This window comes from Talpa occidentalis, unplaced genomic scaffold, assembly GCF_014898055.3.
Source record: "Talpa occidentalis isolate TD23 unplaced genomic scaffold, MPIMG_talOcc4v2.1 talOcc4.6, whole genome shotgun sequence".
In the NCBI taxonomy this organism is placed as follows: Eukaryota; Metazoa; Chordata; class Mammalia; order Eulipotyphla; family Talpidae; genus Talpa; species Talpa occidentalis.
Window position 1 is genome coordinate 7,511,619 of NW_023604972.1, and position 20,991 is coordinate 7,532,609.

General features: G+C 43.7%; 2 long non-coding RNA genes across 3 annotated transcripts in view; both read right to left on the minus strand.

Moving 5' to 3' along the window:
* LOC129144780 (uncharacterized) overlaps positions 1–5,498 on the minus strand; it is a 252,545-nt gene extending 247,047 nt beyond the window's left edge. For both annotated transcript variants that reach the window (XR_008549368.1, XR_008549367.1), the window contains exon 1: positions 5,320–5,498. This is a non-coding gene — a long non-coding RNA (uncharacterized LOC129144780). The remainder of the gene's footprint in view (positions 1–5,319) is intronic.
* Positions 5,499–5,760: 262 nt separating this feature from the next.
* Positions 5,761–16,676, minus strand: LOC119261113 (uncharacterized). The gene is made up of 5 exons (XR_005128922.2): positions 16,232–16,676; positions 7,118–7,203; positions 6,766–6,851; positions 6,516–6,560; positions 5,761–6,017 (listed from the first exon to the last, which is right to left on the minus strand). It is a non-coding gene; the product is annotated as an uncharacterized LOC119261113 (long non-coding RNA).
* Between the last annotated feature and the right edge of the window lie 4,315 nt (positions 16,677–20,991).

A 20,991-nucleotide genomic window follows, 5' to 3' on the forward strand; every position in this document is an offset into this window, starting at 1 on the left:
GGGGGAGAAATAATGAAACACCTTATTGGCGAAACAAATATCAAAGTGCAAATGCAAAAGAATTGCTCCGGTGGGGTGGGAGGCGGGAGGAGGTGGGGGTGTATGTGGGGAATCGCTTCCCTCAGCGCCCAACCCACCAACACCAGTTCTTTCCACATTAAGTGGCTTTTTTTTTTTTTTTTTTTGGTTATTTGGTTCTGTTTAGCACTTACTATATAAGACAGTTGTTGCATTTTGAGAGGAACATATGCTCCTGTTATTAATATGAAATAATTAGTGATTATGTCCTCAGATTATCCAAAAGGACTCTCCTCTCTCATTCCAGTTGTGGTAAGAGATAAAGTTTATGTTTTATTAAAAAAGTAATAAATGCACACTATAGGAAGTAAACAAAAGAAGAAAAAAGGAACCAACCCTGGTCCCACAACTCACAGAAAATTACTTTACCTTATTGTAATTCTTCACAGTCATCTTGACTCTATATACACACTCTTCCACTATTAAATTTCCTTCCTGAAAAACCACTAATCATAGTAGAGCTACTTGGGAGGTTTTTTTTTTGTTTTAAATAATGCAGTGGATGTAGGCTCTGCTCACAGTTCAGCATCTGTTTCAGCTTCCTGAGATCATTTTGCCCATGTTACCTTCTGGGTACTACTTTTCCATGGAATATACCTGGTGGGAATGTCCTTTGGAATGCCCTGTGTTCCCCACACCATGAAGAGGGCATCTGACTCAAGTTGGGCTAATAATATGCTAGAACTTGAACTTTGAATCAAGAGACAAAAGTAATCAATTACATGAAAACGGTCAGAACTCAAGCATCCTAATATAATTTCCAAGTAAAGCTGTTGCCCTCTTCTTGCTACTCCATCCCCCAACCCCCTCCAGAAATGCCTTGGTTCCTGAGTCTGCTTCTCCAAACCACTGGTCAGTTAATTGTCCAGTGCCCTTTCTGCAAAGTTTCTTATTGCTTAAGGCAAGAAGAGTCCATTTCTGTTGCTTACAACCCAAAAATCCTCTGTGTAAATGTGGCTAATCATGACACAGGGACCAGTACACAAGGAGCAAGACCCTCCCCCCGCAGTTTGCTACAACTTAACAATCACAGTGATCCTCCCAGATTCCACTCACCTTTTACTAAATTCTTGTGATTTACTCACAGAACCAAGTATTTTATGCCAAGAGTCAGGCATGGTAGATCAGTTGTCTTAAAGACCTTGATTTTTCATCTCTGTGTGTGAGAATTTTCCTTGTGCTGTGAAATTTTAGCAGTTCCTCTAAACAATGGCATATCTGTCCACACCCTTGAATCCAGACTGGCCTTGTAACTTGCTTCAGCTAATAAAATGCAGCAGAAGTAAAGATATACCTACTCTGAGACTGGGCCGCAAGAGGCAATGGATGCTTCTACACTCTTTCTTGGATCCCAGCCTGCTCTACTAGAACAAGACTGGATGAGTCTGCTCAGTTGAAGAGCTACATGAACCAGACAAGAAGTGTCCAAGTTGACACAACACTAGACCAGCCAGTCCTGAGTGAACTTCTTGCTGACTACAGAGCCATATGTGGGTCCAGCCAAGACCAGCCTAGCCCCCTCCTGAGCTACCCAGGTGCTTTATAGACTGATTAGCAAAATCAATGCCCATTGTTATTTTTTAAAAAAAGAGTATAAGAACAGTAAGTGTTGAAACTCTTGATGAAAGACCATAAAACTCAGGCTAGTCTTAATACCTTCGTTTATAAGAATGAGTCCTAGAACCAGAAGGCCTGGCTGAGCTGTCTTCATTCTGCCATGTACTAGTCATGTGAATTGAGTAAGGGTGCCAAGGCTCCCTCTTCTAGAGGAAGATGAAAGTAATGGGGCCAACCTCAAGGGTTACATGGCAAAGCACATGCAAAGGACTTAGGCAGAAGTACTCAGTATAATGTTAGCATTAGAAATATTCTTCTGGGCCTCCCCGGTGGTGCAGCGGTTGAGCACTGGGTTGCGAAGCTGCCCGCAGCCACTGCAGCACCAGTTTGATCCCCGGCTGCTACCCGGCCACCAGAGGAGGGTCCCACATGGCACGCAGACTTCTCCTGCCACCCACTGCTCCCCTCAGCAGTGTACCTCGGTCCTTCTGCCTGCTCTGCTCCCCGCTCTGGCTCTGGTGAATTCTCTCACCCTCCCGCGCTTCTGACTGTACCCAGTGCTTGTATAAATAAATAAATAAATAAATCTTTAAAAATATATATATATATATATTCTTCTTTGACAGTTTGCTCTTCTGAATCAGAAGTGTATATCCTTTCATTCAGTGGGACAAGTGTCCCCATTGAGAACCACAGTCCTAGGCTGTAGCCCACAGGATTGCAAACCAGAGTCCCCACACTGAAACTGCACAGCCCCACTCACTTCTCAGCCTCTTCGCTAACCCTTTGGGGGTGAGGGGGAGAACTGCCCCCAGTAGGGAGCTCAGGTCACAGGTCTCTCCTCTCCAGACCTTGGACCCACACGTGCCCCTGCCTCAGTACCTCTCCAGCCTTCTTGCAGGTGTTTGTAGAAACATGAGTCTGAAACAATATATTTCATCACTGCAGAATGCAAGAATATAGTCATTTGAAGTAAAAGCTAGTGAATTTCAGCTGAATATAGATACATAGGACTGCACTGAATGTTCTCTGCAAAGTTATTTGGTGCAGGGTACAAAGAAGGAACATGCTAGAGATAATAGACTTGCTCTTAGAGGATTTGGGGACTGGATAATGCTTTGTCATGGGGCCCAGTTCTGTGGGTGGGGAGATGTTTGGCAGCAAGCCTGGCCTCCGGAACAGATAACAAAGTACCTGTGCTCAGAGAGGTCAGCCTCTGGTTGACATAAGAGTATATGGACATTTAAAAGCTAAAAGTAAAACCTCAGCTGAATTACAAAGCACATGCACATCTTCCCCAACCCCCAAAAGCATGTAGTAGAAGATTGGGAAAGGAGATGTTTATTACAAGCTAAATTCAATCCCCTACTTTGTACCAGCTGTGTGACCTTGGCCAAGTCGAGGCTCAGGGTCTTTCACAAAATGAGGTTGTAGGATTAGATGATCTATCACTGCATCGCTTCTAGCCCTGACAGATGAGAAATCTATTAGAAAACAGGTGTGTGATAATTCAGCACACCAAGCACAGCCAAAGGGAAGCAGCCTGTTTATGAAAAATCGGCCATATCTGATTGATTTATTCCCATTTTGAATGTGCTCCTAGTTGAGAATGTAAGGAGAGCCCATCAGATAGGGGACATCTGATGTCCAGAGACAGCTGACAGAGCACATCAAATGTCCTTCCGGGGATATGGAAGTGTGGGCTGATGGCCGCAGAGTTTGGACACTTTGTCACGAGTCTATTGCCAAGACACAAGATGGGCACGTGGCTGGGTCTCTAATGGCAGTTCCCATGTTAGACCCAGTAGAACAGGCTCTTCTTCCAGGTTGGTGGTTACTCTGCATCAGTGATTTGGATGGCAATCAAGAAAGCATTTCCCTGAAAACAGTACATGGAGAATCATCAAAATATCAAGAATAGAAATACCATCTGATCCAACTATCCCATAGACTATAAAAACACAATGAAGCACTAATGCAAAGAGCTGTATGCCCCTTGCAGCATTGTTCACAATAGCCAAGAACTGGAAACAACCTAAGTGTCTATGACAGATGAGTGGACAACGGCGTGAGGTGTAAATACACGTTTGAATAATAGTCAACTGGAAGGAAAAAGGAAACTCTGCCATTTACAACAACATGGCCAGACACTGAGGGAAGCATGGCTGGTGAAGAAAGTCAGACAGAGAAAGACAAACATCTTATGGTTTCACTCATAAGTGCTAGACAAAGAAGGAAAACAAATGAATCAAACTACACAAAATAAGCTCTTAGACTATAAGAACAAAATAGAGGTTTCCAGAGGGGAAAGAGGAGGGGGTGGGTAAATCACATCAAGGGGTCAACATTATGGTGATGAATGAAAACCAGCATTCTGGGGGCAAAGGGACCATCCACAGATGTAAGCATCATAGGCTGTCCACCTGAAAACCGATAGAAGTTTACGAACCAATATGACTGCCATAAAAAATGATACTTTCAAAAAGAAAGCCTTTCCTCAAATGTATGGGGTTTGCACAGACAGAACCAAGGGGCGCCCTCTCTTATAACTGAAGTGGGAGCAGTTTCCTTCCATGTAGGTCTCCAAGTCAGTTCACCCTGAAGCATCACCACTTGTGTGTATCCTGTGCGGGGAGGACCCTCTGGCTTCTGCGACCACCCGCCCCTCCTTCCTGGACACTTCACCCCATGTGTGTCCCACTGCATTTATCCACACACACCCCTCCCGCACCCCCCAGTGCCCCCTATAAGACAAGTGTGTGTGGCAGATTTTTGCTGAGGTTCTGGAGGGCATTTACAGAGCAGAGCAAAAAACGTTAAATTAAAAATGAGACACATCAACCCCATAGAAATAGGTTTTCTGGTCCTGGTGCAGGGTGCACCTTCCAGCCTAGTGGCTGGTCCCGCGGCCTCAGCAGCCAGCAGGCATGCAGGTTCCTCCATCACCCCGACACTACCTTCTTAGACGGCTCAGAGTTTCTTGTCTGGACTGCAACTGGTTATTCAACCTTAAGGCGGTCGTAGGGGACAAAGGGCCTGCGTATGGATGGGGAGGGGGGAAGGTGCTTCCAGGCCCCCGCTGGTGGGTCCCCAAGACACCTCTGCCGCAGCCCTCCAAGCTGAGCCCAGCTCATTGGCTAACCGGTCCAGAGCCAGCCAAGGAGCTGTTGGTTGTGTTAGGGGGAAAAGGCTGTCCCAAAGCAAATTCCATACAGGCTTTGTGGACTCCACCCCCACCCCAGGTCGAAGCCAAAGACACTGGGAACTCCAAATCCCATCACCACCCAAGGGAAGGTGGCTAGGACCTGAGGGTGGGGTTAAGCAGCCAGGTGGTTACAAAAGGCAGACACGTGGGCTTTGGGGGGGTCCCCCATTTTGGCTCTCCACCAGCTAGCAGCGTCCGGCCAGCTCTGAGAGTGCCTTTGGGTTTCCAGGTCGTCGGATCGGGTAGGACGCATTAAAGACTTTATTTCCCTATTTTCTCCCTGAGTTGTACATTTTCCTTATTTCCTTTTCTCTTGTAAATAAACCTTTTATTAACCCTTTTGCTTGTGTCTGTAGTAGAGTATTCATAAGTCCCTTTAAAGCGCGCGGGTGAGGACCCACAGCCAGGAACCCGTTCAATATCGGGGTTGCTCTATAACAGTTGGCTGTCCCGAACCCACTGAGGCCTTCATCTCCTACCTGCTCGGATAAAATCCACAGGTTCAGAGGCTGGCCATGCCCCCGAAGCAAGAGTCCTCGACCCCAGTGAAGAGTGACTTTCACAGGACAATGACTGTCCCTCAACCTCATAGCAGCAGCAATGCCGGGGAGCCGTGCAGCCAGGCCTCTGCACAAGCAGCGCTCCCTGCACCCCTGGCCAGGGCCTCTTTCTGCCGCCTCAGTTTTCCTTTTTTGAAGTTTTTTATTGTTATTAAACTGATGGGATTTAAAAAAAAAAATTCTGCCTCCTTTTATTGCATGCGGGTCTGCTGGAGTCTCTGCTGCCCTGACCTTTCCTGAGCCAGTGTGGGCGAAGGGGGCGGGAACTTGCCTTCAGCTGAAGGGCCCGGGAGGAGTTTTCCTAAGCAATCGCCTCATCTACGCAAGAGATGGATTTTGCCTTTGGCTCCAGGTGGAATTTAAGGGCTTCCCTGATGCTCAGATTCGGTGACTGCAGGTTTTCCTTTATTGTCTCCAGTTGGCCACAGGCCCCAACAATGGCGCCCCTCCCCCTGCAGGCAAGGGTGGGGACAAGGTTCACAGGATGTGTGGATCCAGGTGTCCTGAAATACTCTGATGACTGTCATTTATTTGCAAATCTTTCTTTGTGCTTTTGTTGAAACTTGAATATAGCCTCGAGCCCATTCAACAACCGGAAGCTGGAAGTTCAGTGGCAGCTGTGGAGCAGTGATGAGGACGAAAGAGTGAAAAATGACTTGGAGGAAAAAAAACCCACAAGCCCAAGGCAATGAAATGCCCATGCCCGGAAAAGGAGTGCACGAAATGAGATTCAGGATTTGGGTCCCAAAATACCACCCTCTCTTTTTTCCTCCCATTTGGAGCCAGTGGGGAGCGGGGAGCCGAGCCAGCAGATATGGCTCCCAGCGTCCCGCTGGGGAGGTGGGAGATACCAAGACAGATGGCCCCAGGGAGTGTGGGTGAGCCTGACGTCAAGTTTATGAACCAAATGGCATTTTCCGAGTCCCTCCTTTCCAAACCCCACCCAGAACAGACCCACTCACTCAAAGCATGGATGGCCGCCTCCGGAGGGAACCCCAAGGACTGGCTCCCAAGCACAGTTCCCCAGAGAGAATAAATGGCTCTGGGGGCTAAGCATGGCATGCCCCGTGCCCCAGCGCCGCTCAGTTACCCAACTCAGGCTCATAGACACCTACTGTGTGCCCGGCACTGTGCTCTGCAGCAGGGCGACCAGCGTCCTCCTAGAGAGAGAGACAGTGGATACAAAATAAAAACGAAGATTGTGGCTGCAAGTTAAAAACCGATGTGAGATTTTTCAGGACCAGCCATAAGCAACCACAAAGGCTGGACCCAAAGGACCGGCCTGGGATGGCCAGTGCCTTGCGCGCTCCCAAGGGGGTTGCAGTTAGGGGCACGAGCCCCTTGGCCGCGATGCTTGTCACATACTTGCATTCCTCAGGCCTGTGCTCATTCCTCAGTCTCCTTTTCTGAGACCTCGGGCTGACGTCTTCAGCCTCCCCTGCCAACGCCTCCTTTTGGGGGAAAGTAGGAAAATCTTGAAGACAGTTTTTCCATCCTGACTCAGTACCCAGTATTTTTTTCTCTCCGCGGCTACACACACTCCTCTATCCCTAGGTCCCTAAAACTGCTGGGACCTTTTGTCCAGGGTCCTCTCAACAACCAGACCACCCCCCACATCTGTGCTGCCCAGCATAAGCACACCAGTTCACCAGCGGGGAGGTGGGCAGGGGACTGGGGACTTCTGCGGCTTGGCCTCTCCCTTGAGCTCAGGACTCACCGTTAACTCTCATTTTCACTCCTTGATGCTTTAATCCACGACTCCCGCACCAGGTACCTCAGCCTCTCTCCAGCTCACCTCAGCTCCTGGAGATAAATGAAATAAATAAATAACATAATAAAACATCAGATGGATTTTTGGGGGTGTTGTCTTAGAATGCTGGCAGAAGGGCAGAACAGAGAACAATAGATGACAAAGAAAACCCCTTCCATTCTCCCAAAAAACTCTAACCAAAGGACAAAGATGTCGACCATCCACTCAGGATTTCCTAAGTGGAGCTGAAACCAGTCTTTAGTCCCATGCCCCACAACGCACCCTTCACCTCAAGCCTGTTTATTTGTGTGTGTGTTTTTCTCTGACAGTTTGGAAGATGAGCAAAGTATATGTTACCAATTCACCACCAGTTACTCTGACCTAACCCTTTACGACCACTGCTCCGCAGAGACCTTCTGCCAGGCGGTGTTTGAGACACTCCCCAGGAAGCCCCACCCACTCAGGTTGTCCATCTAATTTAATAGCTCTATACAGTGAGCCCTTGCTCATTATAATGGACCATTAAAGTGGTCCATTATAATGGACCATTATAATAATGCATTGTCCAAAAACACTTTTAAGGTGAGAACTATTATAAGCCTTATTTTATAGCTAAAGTAACTGAAGCATGGAGAGTTTCATGGCCAAGGTGAACCAGTTCTTCTCAAAATCTCTCTACCTCTGGTGCTAACTTTTTGGGTCTGAGACCCTCACCTGACTCCTGTCGACCAGATGGGTTTCCTCCAGCTCATGGGCGTTGTCTGCCTCCCACAGGTCTGACATGACCCTTTGTCTCACTACATACAAGCATCTCCCATGAGAAATCTCAGACCTGGTTCTGCCCCTGAACTCTTCCCATGTAGAGGCCTGTAGCATGGAGACAGACTTGAAACGCTAGATCTGCTTATACCGGCTTATGGGAACCAGTCCTATGTATCCTCTATCTACTCTGCATTTAACCACATCATGTTGATGGCTTGAAATCTGCTGCAGCAAGAGTATTTACACCACAGAAGTAGGCAAACTCCCCAATCAGGGCTTTGTTGGAGGGAAAGCCACATTTATCAGTATCCTGCTTATGGCAGATATTAGGGATAAAACAAAATCATCTATTAGACATCTTAGAAGTATTTTCCTCATTTTTTGATAAACAAATCATTCCTAATTCCCAAGACCCCATCAAAAGATGTGGGGCTGAAGTTGTCCACATAGGAGCCAGTGCTTGCCCAGAATGCAAATATCTTCCCTCAGCCCATGTTGCTTTCTCTGCTGCATTAAGAGCAGCAGCCTAAGAAACTCTTTCATGCTTTCCTACATTCTGTTGAGCTTGCAGTCTTGCTGGAAGGAGGGAGCCAATCTCAGGTGCTGAACATCAAAATGCTTATTGGAACAGCTGCTGCTTTCAGCTGAGTAAGCAGGACATTCAAGGGTGGTGCTTTCTAGCGATGGTGCTACAGCCCAGTTAAAAATTAGTGTTAGGGGTGGAAAATAAGAAGCAAGAGAAAAGCCATCTGATCTTTGATAGATGCCAGAAGCTTTCTTTACACTGTTAAACAGTATTGGGTGAAGGAAAGGATATGTGCACCCAAACCATGGCTCTTCCACTTGCTACATTCTCTGGTGGACAGAAAAGGGAGGAGAGACAGACAAGGTGTCATGAATATATGGAGTCATCTCAAGTCAGTGACAATCTTAAAAACAGCACTCATTCACTTGCTTAGTCAATATTCATTAAATATCCAAATCATTCACCTCCCATGCAGCAGGAGACATACTAGGGAGAATTGTCAACAATAGAGACACAGCTCTTGCCCTCCTAAAGCTTCACATCTAGTGGAAAATAGAAGCATTAAATGTATAGTACTGTATAGTACCAATCAGGGGTGATGTTTGTTGTGATAAAGAAAATAGATGAGCCATAGAACGCAATAGTGAGGAGTTGTAGGTGACCTAGTGCAGGGACCAGAAAATAGAATCCTGCTGGGGAGCGAAAGGCAAAGTGGCTAGAAAAGTGTAATAGGGATGAATATGGACGCTGACAGTGGCCAGGGACTAGTCACTCTTGCAGGTCATGGAAGAGCAGTAGCCTGGGCCAGACTCTATGGGCTTAGAAGTCAGAGAACTAAGTTCAAACCCTAACTTGACCACTGACAAACTGAGCAAGCCTCTGAAACTCCAAAACACAGTAGCTGCATCATGTATAGGGCAGTAATCCTACTTAGCTCCCAGACTTACTACTGGAATTAAATTTGCTTGGGAGATAGGACTTAGCGTGGTGTCCTGCCCAAGGTCGGTGCCCAGTGAAAGATCACTATACAGAAAGATTAATCGATGAGAACCATATTTGGAAAAATAAGGATCTATTAAACCGCACACACAGGCCACTTGGTGAGTAAGTGCCAAAATATCTATCAGCAGAAGGATTTAATGAGGCTTAGCAGCCCTGTCCTGTAAGGTAATCTGAGAGTTTGCACAGCAAGAGGCTTCGAAGGTGCGTGCATTCAACATATCCCGAGGAGTCAGCATTTGTTTGCAGCCACCACGGGAACATACCCTGTCCTTGCCACCTACCTTGTCTTCTTTACCTGTGCAGCTCTTACCTGTGTTGACTCTTTTCCCAGCTTTTCCCAGGTGAGATTTTATTTAATTCTTTTCAATAAATAGCCATAGGATATTTCACCTGATTTCAATTGTTTACCTTGAAAGGCCATTGTTTTAAACACATTCACAAATCAGAAAATATCCCATGATCTGATGACGTGTGCCAACTTGACATCAGGAAAATGTGGTCCTTGGGAGACTCGGAGCCTTCTAAAAGTTGGGGGTGGAAGAATCGATTCAGATGGTACTGGTGGTATCCCCAAAACATATCACCTGTTTTACATCTCCTGTGATGTAGGTAAATTTTAAAAGTCGACAGTGCTTCCATACGCTGTGTTTGCGGCAGAGACAACAGGCTGAGATGTGTTGTCTTCTTTTCACCTTTGCTCACCTTTTGCATAAATTATCAAAGAAGTAACAAAATGCAAGTTGATCAGGGTTCCCACTTTAATTTAGCAAGACAGGTCATAATGACTTTGTTCCTTGGCCAGACCTGCCACGGAGCTGTTGTCATATACTAATGTGATGTGACTTGGAAGGTCATAATAACTATGACAAGATAAAGGGAATTAGTTAAAACTTAATTAAAGCCACATGGATAACAAGTACAACACTATGTTTAGTAACTTGAATTCTTTGTTGCCGGATCTGCAAAAAAAAGAAGATGCTTTGCAGCGAGTGAATAAAGACCACTTTTCCATGGTCTGAAATGATCAGATCAAACATCAGAATCAGAAGATGAAATTGGTGATGCTGGAGGCTGACTGTTCTCTCCCTGTCCACTCAGAACAGAGTAAGAAGACAAGAGGTGGCATCTCAGCCATCCAGAGATCAGAAGCATGGCGTTGGTAGTTATGATATTTTAACAAGCTTATTAAAAGGCAGATCCTTGGGATATAATTTCAGACATTCTGACTTGATAATCTGGTGCAACAGACCTGAAATCTTTGTTTTTAGCTAGCACCTTGCAATGTTAAAGTTATTGCTCATAAAAATATTTGTGGTGACACTAGACAAGGTGAGGAAGAGGATCCTGGGAGACAATGTCAATATCCTGGTCTTCAGTAAGCCTTTACCATCACCCCCATCCTTCCCACCATCAGCATCCTGGGATAAAGCGCAGCTGAACCATGATAACCATTACACCTGCTGTGTGGAGTTTTCCTAGTCCCCACCCCCGTCTTCCATCCCCCTCTCTTGACCTCAATTCTGCAGTCAGATTTCTAGAAGGTGTCAGGGTTAGTTTTGTCAGTTCCTTTGTTCACAGTCTGATTGTATTAAATTCTATGTTACATAGAGGGTTGGACAAAAATGATAAAGAGTGATAGGTTATGCTTCACTGTAGCACACGGAAGGATCTGCTTAGAAAGGTAACATTTGGGTCCAGTGGACTGTGGTGCAGGACTCTGGTGACATACATCTCAGGAGGTATGAACTACACCTCTCTGTCATATACGGTGTTGTAACCAATGTTACCTCAATAAAAAAAAGAAAAAGAAAGGTATAAGTTGGGTCAGGAGAAACCTGATTTGAATCCTGACTCCTTGACTTTTCAACTCCGTGGTATTCAGCGAGTCACTTGCCCTTTCTCAGTGTCTGTTTCCCTGGATAGCTGTTAAAATCAAACGTGACAATGATGTTAGGCTGCGGTTTTCAAACTTCAGTGTGTGCATACATGACCTCTGACTCGCGTGTAGATTCTACTCAGTGGGTTTGAGGTGGAGCCTGAATCCATGAGCTCCCAGGCATGCTGGTCCATGGCCCACACTCAGCGTAGCCAGGACATAAGACTTTGAGGGGAAGGCTCAGGGGCACATTCCATTCAGGTGAGTTTCTCTCACATCTACATCCCACGTATTCACTTTCTGAAGGGGCTATTGCTGGGCTAAGAAAAACCAGACAAAAGAAGACCCAAAAAAAAAAGTCTAAGAAATTCACAGCTCTATACTAGAGGTTGATTAGGGTCAAAAGAAGATATATTTAAACCTAATTAAGATAAAGGATTCCTCACTAGACTGAGAGAAACTCTAAGTGTAAAAGCTCCAAGGACACGACTTCTGTCAGATTGCTGTCAGAAAACGTTCCTTCAAGGAAGCGCACTGACAGCCTTGGAGAGTGACAGTCCTAACTGATTCCAAAGGCATTTTTGATATTCTCCAACTCTGGAAGTAATAATAATACCTTTAACTGATAAATTGTTATAAACTTTACAAAACCCATTTGCATGAATGCATCCAGGTCCTAAAACCTGTTATTTCTTAAACCTGTAATTTGCTCAAATTGGAGGCTGTGAACTCCTGCAGGGCAGGGGTCACGCCTTGTTCTTGTAAGTATCCCCAACATTTGACAAAGGTCTGGCATCTAATCGGCATTCCACAAATACAGGTTTGAAAAGAGATTTTTTTCCCCCAGTTCCTCAAACACACACCGTCCCACTTCAATGAATGGAAGTCAACATCAATTTTATGATACACTATTATTTTATGTGTCTCCAAAGGAAAAAAAAGTTACTATTTAAACCCGTGCATCATTGATTGCAAGCTGCATGCCACCTTGAGAGGGGTGAAAATGTGAGCGAGAAACATGCTTCTTACCACTGAGAAAGAGCAACGACAGTGGGGCAACCCTCCAGCACAGAGATGGGTGGCAAATGCACTTTAGTTGTGTTGAAGGTGCCAAAAGCAAGGAGGGAGACAAACAGGGACAAGGAGCTGCTTCTTTATGACACAGGGTGTGTCATAGCTTCAGTGGCTCAGGCGCAGCCATGAGCTCTCCTCCGGTTGTAGTCGGTCGGCAGCCATCTTGTCTCAGGAAAAACACCAGTAGGCGCCCACCATTACAGGAGAAAATGCAGACCAAGTGAAGAGCAAGATCTATGAGACCATCTTCCGAGGCCAATGGCCCTTTAACAGAATATATACTGCAGGAGAGGAGGAGGAGAGAGATGGGGTGGAATAGCAGCTCTTAGGGAGCCCAGAGCTAGCAAAACCCAGTGAGAGAGAATGCCTGGCACCACTGTGGAGAAAGAGACCAGAAGTCTCAGCCATGAGTATCAGGACCAGAACCCTTCATTTGTCTTGCTGAGTCCTAGAATGTGTCACTCCATATGACGCCCCACTGAGGGGACCTCCTGGACCCACACACTAAGAAGTCTGCTTAGGTTTTGATTTGACTTGAAAGGACTTTTGTTGAGGCTCCCGTCTTAAGTCTTAACTTGGGCCAGTTACTCTGAGTCAGTGTCCTGGTCTCCAAAACAGTGAGAGTAATCCTACTCACCTCGCCCTATGGGAGGATGCACTAAGCTCATACTTGCAATGCTGGTCATTTTCACTGCTGTTCTTTGCCTGGAAAGTGCTCAGAGGTGGACACCAAGACACTTAACATGCTGACCAGGACCCCAGCTGCATGGACTGGTAGTGCTCCTAATTTTTTATCCCAAATCAAAAACACACAACTTGGACTCACACAAGCAACAGGAAAGTGAAAAACACACACACACACACACACACACACACACACACCCCTACTCAAACAACGATCCCAACTCTAGAAAGCTGGGGGCTGGCCTTCCAAGGATGGGGGCATGTCATCCCCTTGCAGCCCAGCAGCTCAGAGACCAAGCACCCAAGGTGGCCCACTTGGCGGCGGCTCTGTGGCTCCATACAGGATGCAGCTCATGTGCAATGTCATCTGTCTTGAGCACAAAAGCTTTAACCTCTGGAATCAAACGTGTCTGTTAATAAACCCATGTGCTGCTCACGCCATTGCCCAGCGGCGCCCCTCAGAGCCCCGCAGCAGGCACATCTGATTTGTGGCTGGTTCAACTGCTTAGGCACGACATAATTCAGAAATGTGAAAGATCCCAAATTATCTTATCCTGAGGTGACAAATCAAGTACAGCGCCCACAAGCCCAGACAGTTACACGCCAAATAAACCAAACTCAGCAGAAGACACAGTATCAATCTCACAACAGTTTAGGAAAAACAAGTTTACTTCTTATCAGAAAGATTAATGAACCAGGCTGTGACCTCACCTCTAATTGTGGCTGAACAGAAATTAGGTGCTGCTTTTAATCTATTCTGCAGTAACATAATAATGTCATGTCACAAAGTTCATAAAGAAAGGGTCCGCACTTATTTGTGGAATTATTTAAAACACCCAGTGACCGGCCATTAATGCAAAATTATTAAATTTTTCTTAGAGACACTGCTGTTTTTAAATACATATATCAGGTGCAGTCAAATTAACAAAAATGTCTTCTCACTAATTAAGACTGTTTTCCTACTGTAGGTGCAACTATAGAGAATGTTTATTGATAGAGCTTATTACTGGCATAATTAAAAAGCTATTGACATGGTATATCTTTTTGACACTTTGCTGAACTTATTTGTTCTAATAGCGCCTCTCTTATTTCTTCCACTTGATTTTGAATGAATGTTTACGTTGTTTGGATTTAGTCAGGCCCATCATCCCTGCTCCCACATCTGAACTGGGACCCAAGGTCTGAAAAGAAGGGGCAAGAAAGGAGATAGAAGAGGCCAAGAGGACAGAGAACTTGGCTCTCTTTAGGACAGTGACCCACCAGAAGCTCCATCACACAGTACAATCCCTTTTCTAACTTGAAATTTTGCCCAAGCTGGTTGTCTCTTTAACAAAACTTCCCTTGGTTAAAAAGCATCACAACCAGTGAGCTGTCTTCCACCAGCAATACATGACATGTTTTCCCTTCAAACTACAATTTCCATCTGTAAGCCTCTGAGTAAGCACAGGGAATTCATCTGGAGGAAAATCAATTTTATTAGAGAAGCGAAGAAGGCAATGCTCACCCCGAGGCAGAGGCCACACCTCCCTGAGAATCTTCAGTAAGAAGCAGGCTCCAGACTTGGGTCCTGTCTACACCACTGATACAGGCAATGGAATTTGAATAGAAATTAAAGTTGGGTCATTCATACTATTATTACATGTAAATAGATTCGAAAGGAAAATTATGATGAACCAATGCTGTTGGGCACTGAGTCTGGGTGATGAACTGTGTTCAACTAAAGTAGGATGTTCTAGACAAGACACATTCAGCTGAAATGGTCTTTTAGGCCAAGTGTGTGTGTGTGTGTGTGTGTGTGTGTGTGTGTGTGTGTGTTCTTTTCCAACCGATGTCTTGTTCTATGCCTAAATTAGCCAAACCAAGTATAGTCAACAAACAAACATTCAAATAGGTTACAAATAAAATGGGCTATTTTACTAATGAGTAGACGATGAAATGACTATAGAACACCCTCACTGAAACAAAAACTAGAACAATTAGGGTCAGGGTATTCTGGGGAAGGCCCAGAACCCATTATTTTCCCTCTGTGGCTGCCTCACTTCTTGCACCAAAGAAGGCTTCCATAAGTACAAAAAAGCTGCTCACCAAAGATTTCTGAATTTCCATCTGGGAACCCTTGTAATTCTGGGGGTGTCAATAGCTGGAAAATTCTGATCAAGTCATTCTTGGGTTTATGTTTGCTGGTGAAGAACAAAGGCCTCATGCTGCAGCTACAAGCACAGAAAAACACTTAGGTACTGCGCTGGACCTTTGCCACAGCCCTGAGGTCTTCCCAACAGCTAGAAACTCAAGAGAAATTCATCGGGTGAGCATCTTCCTTCCTTTTCACCAATAAGACCAAAACAAAGGACAACCTAATTCACCACCAATGATGATGAGAAGGAACGGTGTTTACGGCTTAAGTAAAGGCATCTCAACTAAAATATTTGCCTTCTCAAATCTCCTCCACACTCCCTTTCTCCCTGACCAAGCTTAGCTCCCATCTGGATGAAGTTCTCTTCCTTTCTCGAAGCTCAGAATTCCCTGAGCTCTCTCTCCTCTGCATCACCCTGTCAAGGTGCATGTTGATGGTGCCTCGCTTTTGCTATTTACATGATGCCTTGTGTCTAATCTCATGTGTTAAATTTTCACGAATACATACCTTGTTCTTCCCAAAGGCACTGGAAATATCATCAAAGACAAAAGTTATTTTTCATTCTTAACTTTTTAGACCTAAAGACCTTGCACAATATCCAGTAGAAAGTCGCAGCAGCTTCCTGCACCCAGACATCCACGGCTGGTTCCAGTTTTTTCACTGTCACTTTGGACAAATTACTTGCTCTACATCACAAATTAAGATGTGCACCCCCAAAAAATATATATTGAATGGTTGCCAATGAGATGTAAGAGGAAAAGGGCATGGGGGAAGGAAGGACAAAAGAGGGGAATGAGGGACAGGAGAAAGGAAGGAAGCATAATAGGTTTAACTCAAGCAACTGGCACAGGACTAGCACAGACCCCATCTTCTCTAAATGTCAGTTTTTTCACCTAATCTTTTCTTCCTTTGTTGGGAGCCTTCAATTCGGAGGGATTTTCTTATCAGAAAACTGTTAAAAAGAAAAAGTAATAAACTATGCAACCATAAAAAAAATAAAATAAAGATAATAGTCATACTTACCCCAAAGAGTTGTTATGAAAACATGATAACAAATGCAAGTACTTTCTAAGTTCCTAGGATATCACAAGAGTTCAAAAAATATTTGGAGGATAAGGCAAGATGTGCTGTATTAACAAACCTCTATGATTCACTAGCTTCAAACAATTAAGATTAATTTCTTCTCGTTATGTACTGAAAGGATCAGCAAGGGATTCTGGCCATCAAGTTCCCCAAGGGCCCAGGCTGAGAACAGACGCCATCTTGCTGGTTGCCAAGTCAGAAAAAAGAGAGCCAGAAAGGCTTTGTACCAGCCCTTAAATATTCTAGAATGTCAGTGATCTGTCACACCTCCACTCAAAACTCATTGGCCACAGTATCACATGGTCTCATTCAAACATTTGGGAATGAGGAAATATAATTCCACCACATGCAAATCTCAGCTGAGTATCCCTACTGGCACCCAAAGCATCACTTGTTATCATTGTATGGTTGCTATGATACACACATAGAATACAGATCCGTACTAAAGATAGGGTTGGTGTTAGCTTATATCAACTTCAGTACAGTCAAGTTTTCACATGAATGGGATTCCTCTAGGCTTATGGAGGCCTAAAGATTAAACTACATGAATACACACACACACACACAGAGACACACAGACACATTATTTTAACCTAATCTGAGTACTGCAAATCACCTTGAAATAAGGAATATGAAAGTTAATATATGCTTGATATTTAACAAGTGATATAGGCTTTTTAAAAGTTATCAGTTCCACCACTCAAAATCAAATATTTCTTTGTTTTGTTTTCATTTTGTTTCCTGATCTTTGAGAGGCATGTCCTCTATTTCCTTTTATTTATTTTTTAAAATTGTGATATAACTGACATAAAACATCTTGTAAGTTTAGGGTGTTGCACATGTTGATTTGATGCATTTGTATATTGCAATTTGATTACCACTGTAATGTTAGTTAACACCGCTCTCAGGTCATACAATTATCACTTCTATGGTGAGAACGTTTAAAATCTAGTCTCTTAGCAACTTCAAATTATATAATACAATATTATTGACTTTAATCTCCACATTCTGCACCTGATCACCAGAATTTATTCATCTTCCAGGCACAAGTTTGTACCCCCCAAAAAGCAAACATTTTGACATTAAGTCCCTCCTTCTAGTCTCTTTTCATGAGTCATTGTTTCTTTATGTTTTGCATTATCATATGTAACTTTTGCCTGAATGTTTTCATGTAGATATTCCCTTGTATTGTTGGAAAGTTTCCTGACCGTCCCCCAATAGGCAACCATGTCAGCGTTCCTGGCCTTAACACTGGCATCAAATCAGCCACCTAAGAGTCATACTCCTTCTCCAGCATCCAATCTATCACTCAGTCAATTCCACCTCCTATTTGATTCATCTACTTTCCTCCTCCATTGTCATCACCCTAAGCCAGGGGTCCTCAGCTACAGTACCCTTGACATTGCAGCTCAGATAATTCTTGTTTGCAGGGGACTACACCAGACATTGCAGGGTGTTCAGTAGTCTGGCTTCTCCACACTAGATGCCTTCCCAAATAGCAACGATTAAATTTCTCTTTTGAGAAAAAGAAAAATACCGGATGGTCTCACTCATAACAGGAATCTAGAAAACTTAAATAAGGGACCAGGAAAATGAATATAAGAAAGTGAAAATCAAAATCAACAAAAAACTATGAACCAGAGACACTTTTAGGGGGGCAGGGGGGGGGGGAGGGATTGGGGTCAGAATGGGGGGGCTGCAATTGTATGGGGAATATAACAATAAAATTTATTATTAAAAAAAAAATAAATTTCTCTTTTGGAGAGGGAAATTAACCATTTTTAAACACCTGCAAAACATTCTCCATTACAAGGTCAAGGAAAAGTTGACTGTCCCTGAGTTTCAAAAAAAAAGCTGAAAATAAATACTTGGTTCCCTATCCCCTCTCCTCTCCCTCATATATATATATAAAAAATCTTATTATTTTCATATTTATTTTATATTACATTATTTGTAAGATTTAATGTTTATATTTAATGTTTATATATATTTAAATATAATGTTTATATTTAATGTTTATAATGTTTACACACACATATGTATTTGTCTCATTTAGGATAAATTTCCCAAACTAGAATTATTGGGTAAAACATTAAATATATATTTAAGGTAAAATTATTTCTGGTCATTTCTGTTCCCACTCTTTTCCATGGGAAATTCTAAATAATAAATCAGTGTTCCTTAGAAATGGTTATCTTGGATTACAAATTCCAGTTCCTTCCAGTTTAAAGTCTTCTCTCTCATACTCTTAGACTCTTTAAAACTACACACACCACATGTCCTTAATAAATGACTATTGAATTAAATTCCTGGCATTCCTGATGCTTAAAACTAGCTATTTTTAATATGAACTTTTCCCCCAATCTGTAAGAAGACTGCAACATGTCTTAATTTTTTAGCTTCTAAGCCCTTTTGTCCTCTGACTTATAAATATCTAGAGCCTTCAAAATCATGTTGTTATTTTACAAGAATCTGAGTTGTGTCAACTTTCCAATTCTGTTAGTCTCATTTTTTAAAGGATCTTAATGTTACAGGGCAAACCCCAATGTGAAATGGGGTTTTCACACTGCGCGCTTAAAAGGGGTCCTCACCTGCGCGCTTAAAAGGGATTTATTATAATGAGACTCAACTGCAGGCACACACAAAAAAGGTTAATAAAGGGTTTATTTACAAAAAAAAGGGAAGTGGAGTGAGGAATAACCCAGGGAGAAAGAGAGAGAGAGAAATTGGTAAATGCATCCTACCAGTTCCTCTGAGCTGGGACCCCAAGAGCTGGCTGAAGGCTGGTGAAAAACCAACCACCCCCAGGCCCACGTGTCTCTTGCTAGATACCAAGCCTGGCTGCTTAACTGCACACTTAGTTCCCCCCCATCCACCCCTCAGTGGTGAAGGCTTTATGGGATTTGCAGTCCTTAGTGCCTGGGATCTCTCTGGTCTGGGGTTTGGGTGGGGCCCATAAAACTGAGTTTGTGGAGTTGGTTCTGGACATCGTTGCCTCCGGATATTAACACATGTCCTCCTGACGAGCACGATAAACTCACGGTGATTGCCTACATCTTCCTGAAATTCAAGTAAGAGTTTGCTTGTGTTTAGGTTTTTAAAATGCAAAATGATTTTGAGCCAGTACTTCTGTTTTTTACCTAATATGCTTCACTAAAGATCTAGCCAATGCCAAAACTAACCATATGGTTGACAAAAGGAAAAAAATTAGAGAGCAATTCAGAATTTGTCCAAAAGTCATTTTTTTCTTTCTATTGATCCCAGTTAAGAAAAGAAATAGGCAGTTCTAAGACAAAATAAAGTGTTGCCTGTAATAGCCCATTAAATAGCTTTTTTCACCCACTATTTATACTTTATCAATACCTTAAAGATTTTATTAAATCAAAATTATTGTCTTTCTGCAACAAAGCCACTTGGCGACATACATTTGTGGTGGGGTTAGAGTCTGACCATAGACTGTCTTTAAGGGCACAACAGCCCCCCCCAAGGCCCCCCAGCTCTGCTCCCACAAGGATTCCTGTACAAGGAGTTTTACTGTGGCATTATTTATAATATGCAAAAGCAGGAAACCATGTAAACCTCCAACATGCGAGGGCTAATTAAATATATTGCAACCAATAAAAATTAAAGAAAGAAGACTTGAGGGCCTCAGTGGTGGGTATGTGAGGTAGCATATACCTGAAGAGGTGTGAACCCACACCCCTAAATCCTACAGTAAACCAATGTTACCCCAATTAAAAATAATGATTTATGGAAAGAATGTGTCAATATGAAGTGCATTCTAAGATCCATTTCAAGGGAATAAAGCAAACTGCAGAACGTGTGTATAAAATGCGGAGTACACTAGAATATTTCTAGTGGGTTACCCAAGATACTCGTAATGATTTTTTTTTTTTTTTTACAGGGAAGGCAGCAGGAGACCTGGTTCTAAGATGGAAGGAAAACTTACCTTTCATTGAAATGGTTTCATTTTTATCATGAGCATTATGAATTTTTAATTTGAATTCAAAGTAGACAATAAAATAGAGGGAGGAGAAACTTTGGGGCTATATTTCATGAAACAATAAAAATCCCTATCCATTTCAGTGAATGGCAATCAGTTCAAACTTGAACTAGAAACTAATGTATCTCTAACCCTGCCTGCAGAATTAGAATGTCTAAGTAAATCTGACAGTTTTAACCACATGCCAGTCATGTGCTCAGTCATTCACTCACTGAATAGAAAGGCACTGTCAGCAGATCAAAGACAGGTCCTGACCCCATGAGCATAGCAGGGAAGACCAGCCTTCCACCTCAGTGCAGTCTCTGTCTCTCTTTCCAAAATAACTTACCGCGTGGAATATATTTGGACGAGGTGACTGAACCCACGGATAAGTGGGGACTGCTGTCCAGGTATGAAAAGGTTGGGGATGCGGGAGAGACCCTCAGTCACATGACCCAGGATCCTGAAGGTAAAGCATCACCAACCACACTCTAAGGTCAAGAGGAATTCTGAGGGGGCATATTTGTTTCCTGGGGCTACGGAACAAACTGCTACAGCCACACAGGGATTTATTCTCTCACCCATCGCTCTGGAGGCCAGAAGTCCGGAACCCACATATCTGCAGGGCTAGACCCTCAAGGGAAGGGTCCTTCCCTGTCACTCCCTGACTTCGGTGGTGGTCGCCAACCGGCTTCAGCATTCCTTGGTTTGCAGACAC